Source organism: Meleagris gallopavo, chromosome 6 (genome assembly GCF_905368555.1).
Source record: "Meleagris gallopavo chromosome 6, MGAL_WU_HG_1.1, whole genome shotgun sequence".
NCBI lineage: Eukaryota > Metazoa > Chordata > Aves > Galliformes > Phasianidae > Meleagris > Meleagris gallopavo.
The window spans coordinates 21,121,778-21,135,639 of record NC_139409.1 but is presented as its reverse complement, the minus strand read 5'-3'; the positions used below and the strand labels follow the sequence as shown (position 1 = coordinate 21,135,639).

At 36.2% G+C, this 13,862-nt stretch overlaps 1 protein-coding gene across 2 annotated transcripts in view; it reads right to left on the bottom strand.

Moving 5' to 3' along the window:
* Window positions 1–13,862, bottom strand: part of ZNF804B (zinc finger protein 804B) — a 212,467-nt gene that overhangs the window by 54,731 nt on the left and 143,874 nt on the right. The gene's annotated exons all lie outside the window — the stretch shown is intronic.

Genomic DNA, 13,862 nt, shown 5'->3' with positions numbered 1-13,862 from the left:
ATCCTTGTCAATAGGTTTAAATATTTTTTCTAGGTAAGAATTCTCAAAGGGGAAAAATTCTACACTGATTCTCTTACTTACTATCACATTAGGCTGTCTCTTGCCATAGTCTGATGTTTTAATTTTGTCATTCATTCTAATAACTTTTTGTGCTTCTGAAATTTTTATTTCACTAGGACTTTAAACCATCTCATAAGAAGTATTTACAAAACTGGCAACAGTCTAAGTTTCTAATTCCTTATATAAGCTGTACTGTACACAACTGTCAAATCAAATTAGATGAACAAACATTTTGTTTGTAAGAACTAAATGGCGCATTGAAGAATAAATCAAACAGTAAATAAATAAATAAAAACAGACATTTTTGTCAGTTTGTGCTGTCAGGTTTTCATGACATTATTCACCCCTCGTTCATCCTGCATGAAGCTGTCATATTAAGAAGAAAATGCAACCTTGTAAGAAAAGAGTTATTTAAATATTTATTTATCTATTTATTGCAAATTAGGACAGGAATAATGAAAAAAAAACAGACTCTTTTGCCAAAAAATTGACACTGATTTTACTTATCATTACACCATTGTTTCCAGCAAGTATGATTGCTAATCATGTCAAAAGTAAATTGAGTATCTATGTCCCCTTTCCTACTCATTCAAACCTTCTTCCATTAGCATAATTGTAATTATTAATTATTTTTATCACAGTTCTACCCAAAAGTCCTAATCAAAATCTGGCATAAATACAGATGAAGAGGAAAACTCAGGTAAGTTTTTGTGAAGAAACAACTATGACTACAGAAACTTGTTGCTGCTCATGAGAATTTGAGAAATGCCATGACTTCTTACTGCTTTTTTTAGTCACAAATGTGTGTCAAAATGCAGTTAGCCAGAGTTCAGACATCCATATTTGTTTTGCATAGACTGCTTTTGGCACGTCTAGCATTAAAGTTATAGCAAATGTCAGGGTTAACTTAGAAAGATTAAAAAAACTGGATTCTGTGACAGATGGAAAACCTCCTGTTTGTGCAGGCAAAGATTTATTTTCAAGAATAACTAAGTAAAGATTAATTTTATCTATGGATAGAGTAAATTTCTGTGAAAATTACTATGAGAAACATAATGTTATAATTATGAATTATTCTAAAAGATAGATTTAATTATTTTCATTGATAACTATATTTGTATCGAGAACTGGGGGAAAAAACATCTATAGCAAAAGGACAATCATTTCCTATCCAGGACTTCTTAAGCATAAAAATAACTGTATTAAATTTTTCACGAGCAAAATTATTTATAAAGATGGATTAGTGGACAGAATACACTAAGCAAACCAATATCATTTATACATTACACTTGAAATGAAAATGTACACTTTAATAAACAGATGTAACCATTACAGAATTCGTAAGTTCTCTAATTTCTGTAGCTCAAAGTATGAACTGAGAATTTCTTTAGATCTTTCTCTTCAGTTCTTTTTCTTCAGTTCTTTTTCCAGTCATTGATGAAACCAACCCAGCATTTCTTTTTTGTTTGAATGTTAATTTTTTAAAGTGATAAATATGATCACAGGTAGTCCACCTCCTGGGTAGAGACTGAAAGAACAAAAGGAAAGGAAGAGCTGCTAATGTTCTGTCCTTTTTATGATAAAGCTAAAGCATTACAGCATCAGGAATTGCCTGCTCTGCCTTCACAATCAGGAGATTTACACTACCTCTTAGAAAACAGACTTCCTTTGCAAATGGGGAACTCTGGGATGGCTGGAGCGGAGCATTTCCCCTGAGAGGACAGAGTGAAGGAGCATGGCTCAGTCACCATGGGAAAGGGATAGCTTTGCAGAGAAACAGCAGTACTTCCAGGGGCTACCAAGAAGATGCAGCTGGGCTCTTCACAATGGGAGGATGAGAGGCAGTGGGAATAAGGTGAAAAAAGGAAGGTTTAAGCTGAATATAGGATAAAACATTTCTTGATGAAGACAATCAATCAAAGCTTAGATAGTAGTATACACCTAGAGAGTTTGTGTGATTTCTACCTTTGAGACTTTCAGGACCAGACAGGAAGAAGCCCCGAACAACTCATGGTTGGCCCTCCTTAAGAAGGAGGTTGGACTAGAAACGTCCTGAGGTCTTTTCTAACCTCAATTATCCTATGATTCCTTACGTCTGTGACATCAGCTTTCATGTGCCTACGTTAGTAGCAATAAGAAATTCATAAAATATATAACTTTTCACTTCTCATATAAATATTTGGATCCTACATATCTTGTAGAGACATATGGATAAGCAAAGGAAAGTTTAACACAAGCATGGGCTGCATATAATACAATGTCTTCCTTATGACTACATAGTTCTACATTTGTTGGGGTGTCATAGCTATGTATTTATATATACTGACATTTTATATACTGTAATTATTGATTTTATGTAATAATTTGCATGCATTTTAAATGACATTACTATACCACTTTTTTTCTCAAGATTTAAAACATGTTTTTTAACTTTTCCATTTTAAATTATTCCAAAAGATAAGCAAAAAATTAATGCAATATGTATAATTCTAATCATTTTCTTACTAGCAAAATATGTTCTGTCAGCACACATCATGATATGCATGATACATGTGGTACAAATTTGAATTTCTTTTATAGTGCATCCATCTCAACAGTGGATCATATGAGATTGGTAGAGAGGAGTTCACTAAAAAGGAGCAGATTGCTTAGTTCTGCTCTCAAAGAAAGGCACTTTACAGCATGATAATGAATGCAGATTACAGAGGTTGAACAATAAACTTTTGATTAATGTGATTTTGTTCAGATTCTCTAACAAAAGCAGCATTAAGTAGCCAAAACAAAGATATTTTCCTTTAAATTGTTTTCCATGTCTTGTTTTCAATAGCTTTTATTTTAGAAAGTCCTGACAAGTAAGTTGATGGCTACTTCTGAACAGAATAATGTGATAAAGCAAGAAACAATTCATTCAACTTATTCCTAGTGACAATAAAATTCAGTGTTCTGTCAATAACTCCGCCTTTATCATCTTACTTTTGAACGAGATTCTTTTGACAGTGGTTTTAAATACATATTATATAGATGTATACATATGTTTGTTTAATGCAGAAATAAACAATTTCATCTTCATAGGAAACAGAAAGAGAGGGACAGTTCTGAATCCATTTCATTTTTGGTTTTGTATTTTGAACACTTTATCAGAATGTTGTATAAACCTTAATCACATACACTAGTATTTCAATTGCATTACACTGAAGGTTCAGAACTGACAAATAGCTCAATGTGAACTTCTATGTCTATGTGATAAAGAATACATTTTTTAAACATTTAAGTCATTTAAACATTAAAATGAAGATGCTATTAAGAATGAGTACATTCTTTTTCATTACACATTTTCCAAGTTTACATGTTTAAAAATTGCTTTTGTCCTAGAAATGTTTGGTTAGTAAGTCATTCATTCCTAACAATCTCAAAAAAATTAATTAAGCAAGCCACCATATTAAATTTGATGTTTGCTTCAACCAGAGCTGTTGCAAAGAATTTCCACTGCAAGCATCATATTAATGGGAGCACTAAGGAAAAAATATTTCACACCAGTCCTTTTTCCTCTGCACTGGCAACCATAATTTATTCAATTGTGTTGGTATTTTATACTGGCTTTCATTATAACCCATAATGCAATTCTGAAAAAAAGAACCATCACAGAATCACAGAATTGTAGGGGTTGGAAGGGACCTCTAGAGATCATCGAGACCAACCCCCCTGCTAAAGCAGGTTCCCTACACCAGGTCGCACAGGTAGGCGTCCAGGCGAGACTTGAATATCTCCAGAGAAGGAGACTCCACAACCTCCCTGGGCAGCCTGTTCCAGTGCTCCGTCACCCTCACCGTGAAGAAGTTCTTACGCACATTTGTGCGAAACTTCCTGTGCTGCAGCTTATGTCCGTTTCCCCTCGTCCTGTCTCCACGTACCACTGAAAAGAGACTGGCCTCACCACTATGGCCACCACACCTCAGATATTTATAAACCTGGATCAGGTCCCCTCTCAGTCTTCTTTTCTCAAGGCTAACCAGATGAAAATGATAAATCCAGCTATTGCTAGGATATCTTAAGGCATGAAATACCATCAGTCTAAGCTAAAGTTAAAAATCTGGTGTTTGAAACTCACATTCATTCTTTCTTATTACTTCTTTTAAGTTCTTTTGTTTTTGTCCCTTTCTCCTTTTTTCTCTTTCTCCCTGCTTTCTACTATGTTTTGCTTCTCCTTTCTCTACTAAGTATCTTCTAAATGTCCATTCTGTATTTTGTATGTCCTCTGTATTTTGCCAGTCACTTAGCTCTGTCAACAAGCCCTTATTTACTGAGTAAGGATAGATCAGCAAACCTCTCAAGCATGAATGGATCCCTCATGAAATGCTTCTAAATTTACCAATTCCTCTCTGCTGATTCAAACCAGTGGAGTAGATCTATATTAAAAATTTTCTAGCCATTTTATCTCCTTGCAAGTCACTGGAAAATGTTTACAGCTCTGTGACAACTGTATTTTAATAGGTCCTACATAAAACCATCACCTGCTTTTGTCTGTTCTTTAATTCAGCCTCCAAAAATCCCATAATTAATTTACTGAGTTTGCTTGGCAACACAAATAAAAATTCATGATACTATGTAGAGGAGAGAAAGAAATATGAATCAATATAGACCTTTGTATCAATCTTTAAGCAAGCCATAAAGTCTGTTATGCTGAAGCAGCTTCCATCAAAGTCAAGTAAATTAAATATAAAAACAGTAAAGTTCTTTGAAAACTGCAACTCATTTTATCAAATCTCTACAAGAAAGAGATAAATGAAGATATTATGTAAGAATTATTTTAAAAATTAGAATTATTAATGTAGACAATTATTTTCCACACACACACCTTCCTTATTTCCTAGCTTGTAGGAAAGGTTAAAGCATTGTTATAAACATGTAAGTGATACTCTAGCAAACTTATAGAAAACATATAATAAAATATGCCTATTATAACTGACATCTGTTCTGCAGTGTCACAACTGGACTTGAAAAACACCACCAATATTGTATTAATGAAGTCTTTATAATAATTTATTTTATTCTTTCTCCCAGCATGAAAAGACAAATGTTCTTTTCCACCCAAACATTATACATTTTGCAACTAGCATAATTTTTACAGAATATAATTAAAGCAGTAATCATGAACTATGTGACACCTTCTACAATTATTCAGTAAGATTTTCTTCCATTGAATGATATTATCTTTAAAATTATTAGCAATTTATTAGATTCCTCAGTAATAAATGGAAAAAATGCAGTAGGTTAAACACTCATTTTTTCTAAAGATAATTAAATGAAATATAATGGCCTAAATATTATGCATCCTTCCTAAATGCAGCTTTAGCTGAGAACACAGGATAGTAATAAATTCTCTTTAACACCTGCATTATGATATCACAAGTAAGTTTTTGAATAATATTCAAGTACCTGTATCATCTGTTAAGAAAATTGCAGTGCAGGCATGTCAGAAAGTCAAAATCACAGCTGAAGAACAGCACAGAAAATGATAACAGACCTTTTCTAGGTCTCTCACCAACTGGCTGTTGAATTTTCTAGGTAGATTAGCTCATGGAAGATTAAAACAGAAGCTTTGCTCAGAGTACCCACCAGGCAAGAGAAAGCAGAATACAGTGTTCCACTTACAATAATGTACCATGTAAAACCAGAAAAGCTGATTGGCAAAGCAATCATCTTAAAAAGGTCCCTGAAGACTATAAATATAACACAATTATATTTTATACTGGCACTCTGTGGCATGACGACAACCCATTAACTCAATCAGAATAATGACAGGAAGGCCATCAGAATGATAAAGCCGTTCTAATGAAATGCAGACAAAGATTAAAAAGAATTAAAAGTGACAAGTAAAATCCATTAAAGGACAGTCTTTAGCTACTGTAATCAAAGGATTATTACTTACCTTGTCAATTAAGAGCAGTGTGTCCATTTTTTTTTCACACAACACAGAAGACGATGCCAAGTGTCAAAAATCATTATTAATAAGAGGTCTTTATTTTTAATTTATTTGGTTTATGCATGTACACTGCAAGACCTCCAAACAAATCATGTTCACTATTTCAGAAGCCATACCACACACAATTACCCATAGTGTTCTGTGCTATTATTGTCCATACAACTGAGTCTGCGAGAAAGACAGTAATTACAAATGGAATCAATTGCAAGTTTATTAATCAATGCCTTTTACTTGTCTCTAACACTAGAAACCCTACACAGGCAGAAATGATCTATGTGTTTTTCACTCATTGCCACCACTTTACTTATATATATGCCACAATATTTTGCAAAACAGGTGATTCCAGCAAGGTTAGACTCCAGGAAATTCAAAGGCAAATTAGTTTCCAGTTGACTAACATTTCAAGTAATTACCTGCAGAAAATAAAAGAAAGAGAAGAGAAGAGAAGAGAGAAGAGAAGAGAAGAGAAGAGAAGAGAAGAGAAGAGAAGAGAAGAGAAGAGAAGAGAAGAGAAGAGAAGAGAAGAGAAGAGAAGAGAAGAGAAGAGAAGAGAAGAGAAGAGGAAGAGAAGAAAGGAAAGGAAAGGAAAGGAAAGGAAAGGAAAGGAAAGGAAAGGAAAGGAAAGGAAAGGAAAGGAAAGGAAAGGAAAGGAAAGGAAAGGAAAGGAAAGGAAAGGAAAGGAAAGGAAAGGAAAGGAAAGGAAAGGAAAGGAAAGGAAAGGAAAGGAAAGGAAAGGAAAGGAAAGGAAAGGAAGAAAACTTAAATTTGTGCCTTTGTTTGACAAAAGGAAAAAGTGGAGTGCATGGGTAAAATGTCAACAGAGATTGCTTTGCATAAGAATATTGCATTACAAATATTGTTCACAATATTACACAATACAAATAATTCTAGACAATTCTAATAATTCTATTATGAGAGCATAAGAGGTTATAATAAAAACACATCCATTTTTGCTTTTTTTTTTTTTTGTACATTTAGTATGTGCCAACCATTTATGTTATTTCCGTTTTCTTTATCAAGTTGTTTTTACTTTGTGATTCTAAGCTACTCTAAGTACTTGAGAAAATATGTGTCATAACTTCATGCTTACATGCCCATGTCTTGTTCACCAACAGATTACTTCCGTTGGTCAAATATAAATATTTAGTTATTAATTCAGATTTGTTCAACATCACAAATATAACTACATGAGCTTAAACTTCTATTAATGCTGCATTATTGAAAGCAGAAAAATATTTTATGCTATTATGTAGATACTAAGAGACATTTCAGAAAAGTACCATGTCAAGTGCACCCATTTCAATCTATCCAGTTAAAACAAGAGTAATCATAAACAAAACATAACCCCAAAATATATCTGTGCTATCTAAATAAATATGTTGTTTTGCTGGTTGTTACCATCTTCATACCCACGCCATTCCAAGATACACTGAGACAGCTCTGGCTGGAACACAAATGACATGCTTCTGATGTTTGGTTCCAATCACTAGTTCTTAAAATATTAGATGCTCATGAAGAGTGTATGTATTTCTGAGGTATCTGAATGCATAAAATAGATGGATGGGCCATCAAAGGCATAAATATAGAAAGCAATTCATGAAAGACTGCAAGTTGCCAGTTTGGTTGACAAACAGATGTTTGGGTTTAGTTTTTAGTTTTTACTTACTTCACTGATCACAGTAAAACCAGTTCACTAACAAATATTGTAGTTTTACTGTTTAGCAGCTCTAGAAATGGAACTAAGCATCCATCAGTATCAAAAAGCAAACAAGAAGTCTCCAGGTTCATCTAGAAATCGCTTCAATTCTTTCCCATTGAGTGTCAAATCACACCAGGAGTTCCTAGACTCTCTGTTAGAAAAATAATTATTATATCACAGTCTTTCTCAGGAACTTATCAGCCAACATGAAAATGCTGAAATGTGAGATGTTCATGTTCCAATGTGAGATACTTGAGTAACTTTTAAGGTACCAAGTATCTCTTCTCCCCAAGGAACAAAAGAGAACTAACATTTTTATGAACTATTATTTTCTCTCACTTCACTTAAGGAGAAAAGGTAGATCTTCAAGAAAGATTCCTGAGGGAGTTGCATTTTTTATTTTCACCTTAATCATGTCATCTGTGTATAATAGTAGATGACGTATTTTTTCCTGTTTTCCCACATTGTATCTCAGAAATTCTGCATCTCCAAGTTGTTCAAAGTGTTCTGCTCAGTCTGTGCCTGGATAGCAATTATTTTCTTTGGCTCACTGATTCTACCATACAGTGCATAGATGTTGGAATTTTTTTTTTCCCTTAGAGTCTATTCTCACAGCTCCTTTACAGGTTTTTTTTTTCAGACTGCCTAGAAATGCATTATCAGCATTCAAATCTCTAGAGACAAACCGAGTCAGAGCGTTCTGTTAGGAAACTCGTCCCTTAGCTGTTGGGGGACATGACATTTCACAGACAAATGTTACAGTGTGTTTTCTGCACAACACATAGAGAAGGTAGATACAACAGTATCAAAGGTATGTGTGTTCCAACCACTTCTGGAGCTCCTTTTGTAGAATGAGAAATCATTGTAGCATTTTCCTTTCATATCTACAGAAGTCGACTTTAGCATCTCCCACTTTCTTTCAAAATAACGGCAAGCCTAAGCAGTTCGCTATCGGTGATAAAAAAATGTGTATTTACAATAAACTGTAGGATATAATGTGGGAATGTGGATAATGCAAATATGAGATGTGAATATGCCCCCAAAATATTTTTATGTAATTCTTTCTATTCTTTCCCATTTTTTAGCAGTGTCTTTTCTACCACTTACAAGGTTATTCATGACAGAGCATTTAGCACTGCTCCATCTACAGCTTCCCATTCTCATCCTAAACGAAAGCCTACAAAATATCCTTGTAAGATAGAGTTGGGAATTAAAATATGCAATTCCTCCTAATATTAAATGTCATGGAATCAGTAAGTGGAATCAGCAAGCTTGATGATTATATGAATCCAGGAGGAGTGGCTGATACACAAGAAGGCTATGATGCCATTCAGCGAGGCTGGAAAGTTGGGCAGCCTGATGATGTTCAACAAGGGCAAGTGTAGAGTTCCTCCTCTGGGTAGGAAAAATTGCATCAATCAATACAGGTTAGGGGCTGACCTTCTGAACAGGAGCTCTGCAGAAACGGATTTAGGTGTCCTGGTGGATAATAGCATGGCTATGAGCCAGGAGTATACCCTTGTGTCCAAGAAGGCCGATGGTATCCTGGTATCCAACTAATTATTTAATCCACTGAATAATCCAGCCTTCAAATCTATCTTCCTCCAATTTAGAGAAAAGGTTGTGGTGTGGGACAATGTCAAAGGCCTTGCATAAGTCCAGGTAGGTAGGTGACATCAGTTTCCTTTCCATAGTCCACCAATGCCGTCATTCCATTATAGAAAGCCACTAGATTGGTCAGGCATGATCTGTCCTTGGTGAAGTCATGCTGTCTGTCTCAGATCACCTCCTCATGTCACATATGCCTTATCATTTGTTCCAGGAGAATCTGCTCCATGATCTTCCCAGACACAGAAATGAGGCTCACCAGTCTGTACATCCACGTGTGTTCCTTTCTCTCTTTCTTCTACAATGGGAATGATGCTTCCCTTTTTCCATTCACCAGGGACTTTGCTTGACAACCATGACATTTCAAATATGCTGTAGAATAATGTGTATCTGTGACTTATTTTCAATGATCATGTTGACAGCAAAATAAGGCTATATGTTTGCATTACTTTCTGTGGTCATGGTTTAGCAGAAATGCTAAGTCATAGCCTGAACCAGTGATTGAGCACCTGGTGGAAAGGCAGGGCCAACCCAAGGGAACTAGCACCTGAGTGACTGGAAGGGGTGGAGCCAGGATCCACCCATTCCCAAACCTCATTTAAGTATTGGCAGTAGAGGCAATGGTATCTTCATAGAATCATAGAAGGGCTTAGGTTGAAGAGGACCTCAAAGATCATCCAGTTTCAACCCTCTGCTACAGGTAGGATTGCCAGCCTCTGGACTAGGCTGCCCAGAGCCGCATCCAGCCTGGCCTTGAATGCCTCCAGGGATGGGGCATCCACAACATACTTGGGTGTTGTGGGTGTTTCAATGTGTCACCACCATCTGAGTGAAAAACTTCCTTATAATATCTAACCAAAATCTTCCCTCAGTTTAAAACCATTCCCCCTTGATCAATCACTATCGATTCCTGTAAACAGTAAAACACTCTCTTGCTGGAGATCCCTGCCTCCCTGAGGCCTTCCAAAGGTAGCAGTTTTTTTTTTTTTTTTTTTTTTTCAATTTCTGTATCTTCAGCTGCTGCATTTGGGTTTGTCATTTGCTGCAGCTGAAGACTTTGCCACCTTACTCTTATCACTGTATTTTCTATCACATTATAGCACTACGCATGGTAATTGAGATTTCAAAGCTAAGCTGTGGGTTTAATTCTGCTGCTATTATTAAATGTGTTTTAATTGTATTATCAGCATCGTCTAATGTCTTACAGGAACCAGATGAAATAGTGTACTGTATATGAAGTGTTTTAATATATACTAATATTTAAGAAAGTAAATTGTCATGCTGCTTTACATTGCCGAGTTAGGTAGTATTCACATGATTAGAGTCTAGCTGCATGAAATCTTCTAATCTTTCTCTATAGCCCGGAGAGAGGGGCATTCCGGAAGGTGAATGAAGAGCATGAAAGATGAAACTCCCAGTAAGATAACGGAACTAGAATTCAGGTTAGTTAATGTTCTGCTCCTCAAAGAGAAGCCAGATTCTGTGCTAGTGATGGAGGTATAGTAAGCATAATCTCTGAAATAGTTATTGATGATTCATCACACCTTGCTGAACTAGTTGATGAACAAACTGCTTCTCCTTAAAAATCTGAAAAAGTGGGAATGACTTGCACTGGCAGAGTTCAAGGAACACAAATTGATTTGGACATGTCTGGACAGGCTTTGGGTGGTTTTAGCTTTTACTGTTGTTTGTTTGTTTGTTTTGGGGGGTTGCATAATCATCTTCACCCAATACAGATGGAATAACCACTATTCTGTGTGTATATACCAACACTGACTTACGTCTCTTCTTGCATTTTGTAGTTGTGTGTATGTAATTACTGTGAAGTTCCTGGAATGAACAAATCCTCAATAGTCTTCCTGGATATCCAATATCAAATGCTACTTGATAGTGAAGTGCTTAGTGTTCTCAGCTCTCTCTGGGATGTGTAGTACAATCCAGAAAAGAGTGACAAGAAATAACAAGAAGTTCAGCAATGGCTTGTCAAATGCCAATCACATCAGCAATTTTGAACAGTACTTCTGAAGAGACTCAGGAGTTAAATGCATCAAGAGCATATTTTTGACTAATGTAACATTGCCTGATTGTTTTGTTGACAGGAAAAGATTCTGACAGCTTTTTGATATAAAAGCTTTAGACATGATTTCTTCCCACAAGTTCATTTGCGGCAGTTCCTTCTCTGTGGTTAATAGCTATCCATGGTAAAAATGATGGCTAGGATTTGTTCTCTGAGGAGGGAATGGCAGCACAACATGTTCTACCAAAGTAAGCCTCAAAGCAGACTTCTTTCTAAAAATCATTCCTTTGCAAATTCTGATCGAATCCATTGCCTAAGGAGGTAAGTGGGTAGAAAACTGGCCACTATAGTTGTCCTGAAAGCAATGACCTAGCTCCAGGATATTAGGGAACTGAGTGTATTCGAGAGGTGTTAGATCGCCACGTGAGCTGGGAGCTCCCTAAGGGCCAGGGGCAGCAGTGCCAGGCCCTCCTGCCAGAGTCCACCCTATAACCCCAGACAGGATCAAAAGCCAAGGGGGAACTGAGACCACCCCAACTCCAGGCATCAGGCATTCATGCGCATGGGGATAAGCTGAGGCCTGGCAGGGTTATCAGCCTTTAGATGGACCAGATAACTGGAGCCCAAGACTATGCAGGGGAAGGCTGTGGGAATACATATCTCAGCCTAGCTTCAGCTTCACTAGGGCTGTGACTGTCCTAGGAGCTGAAATAGGGTCCTGGGTCTTGGGCTGTGTTGGGGAGGCCAAGTGGGACCATTGAGGCCAACTCGTCCTCAGCATTGAAATGCTGAGGAATGACTAATATCTAATCTTTTTAGACCATTTCACTAAAGGTAATGGTGTGTGCTAGGGAAATTTGGAAGTTATAATTTGCATCCAAGTGGATCCAAATGCTCCAGTCCATCCATTCTCAGGATGGGAGGACTGAAAACAAGACGAAAAATGAAAGTTGCTCTTTTCAAAGCCTGAAGTTTGGAATTAGTGCAGAAAATGACTTGAGTTTCGTAACAGTCCTTAATTATGTTTGAGTCACTGGCTTAGTTGTGATAACATGGAGAAAAAGAAAAATGGAATGGGCAAAACATTTTCAGCTGACCTAGTCAAGTATTAGATCACTGTACATTGGTAAGCTTATTCAAATTTCACCTGGATCTGAAGGCAGGCTACACCTGACCCGAGGCATCTTACTGGAGTGACACAATTAAGGTTTGCCATTTCCGTTGTGACAAGGAAGAAAATGAAGTAGTTATCACTGCATTCAATGTGATAGCTGACAGTCGTTATGACATTTTTTCTATTTATATTCTGTAAGAAAATCACCAGAGAAGGCGAGAGCTACTTAAGGACAATGTTAGAAAAATGCTATAAAAGGCATAAATTGATTGTGGAAAAAAAATTAATTTAGATACTGAGGCTAAGAAATCTTATTTCAGAATGGTAAAACGATGAAGCAATCAAGAAACAGCAGCAGGAGGAACAAAACTCAGTTATTTTTCAAGCTGGAATGCTTTACAGGCTGGGTTACACAACAACAGCACAGCCTGTGGGAAGAGACATGACCCAGGGTTGTAGAAGGTTTAGCCAGTTCTATGCCAATCCAAGCAAACAGGGCAACTATCCATGATCATTTCTTCAGATGCTGTCAGAGCAACACTGAAGATATTTTTTAGATCTACTAAGAAAGGAGAGAAGTGGAAATACAAAAGTGTAGTGATGCCTTCAGCCACCACACTGTTAAGGCCTCCAGGTAAAGGTTGGTATCCAAATCTAAAGCGTGTGAAGATACTGAATGTAGCTCAACAAATTACTGAAGGAAATCTAAAGGCCCGAAACCAAGCCTAATATTCTGAAGCACTTCGATGTTGCATATTGAAAATGCAACTCACCTTCCTTTGAACATCTAAAACTAGATCTGTGATCTAAGCCAGTCTTCTTCTAACACTAGTTAAAATAGTTAAACAGTATGAAGTTGGAACAGTTACACTGGTCAGGAGCACCTTCACTTGCCAGTTTTTACATGAGAGTAAATACTTCTGTACATTTTCCTGGAAGAATTATATTTCATTAAAAAAAAAAAAAAAATCAGCTTGGTCGACTGCTCATTCAGTTCACATCCTTAAATGAATAAGTAATAGGGTGATACATGGTATCTACGTAACTGTGTTACCACACTAACAATTTCATAGCTTGAAGTTTTTTTGAGTATTTGTTGTATTTCTTTTTAAATGGAATAATTAGAAAAATTAGAATAATTAGAATCTGTCTGGAACATCATAAATGGCTACTGCTTGTTCATGGCTTTTAAGTGGTCTAACCTAAGTACTTATGTAATGCATAATATTTTGACATGCTGACCTTGGAAATTTTAGGTGTATTCACATCTCAAACAGCTTTGACACTAGTGTTAGCAGAAGTATGCTTTCAGGCTTAATTTTAAAAACAAAAATTTGGTAATATTGTTGAAAAACTATGGCTTTGGTGAAAGGGGCTATTA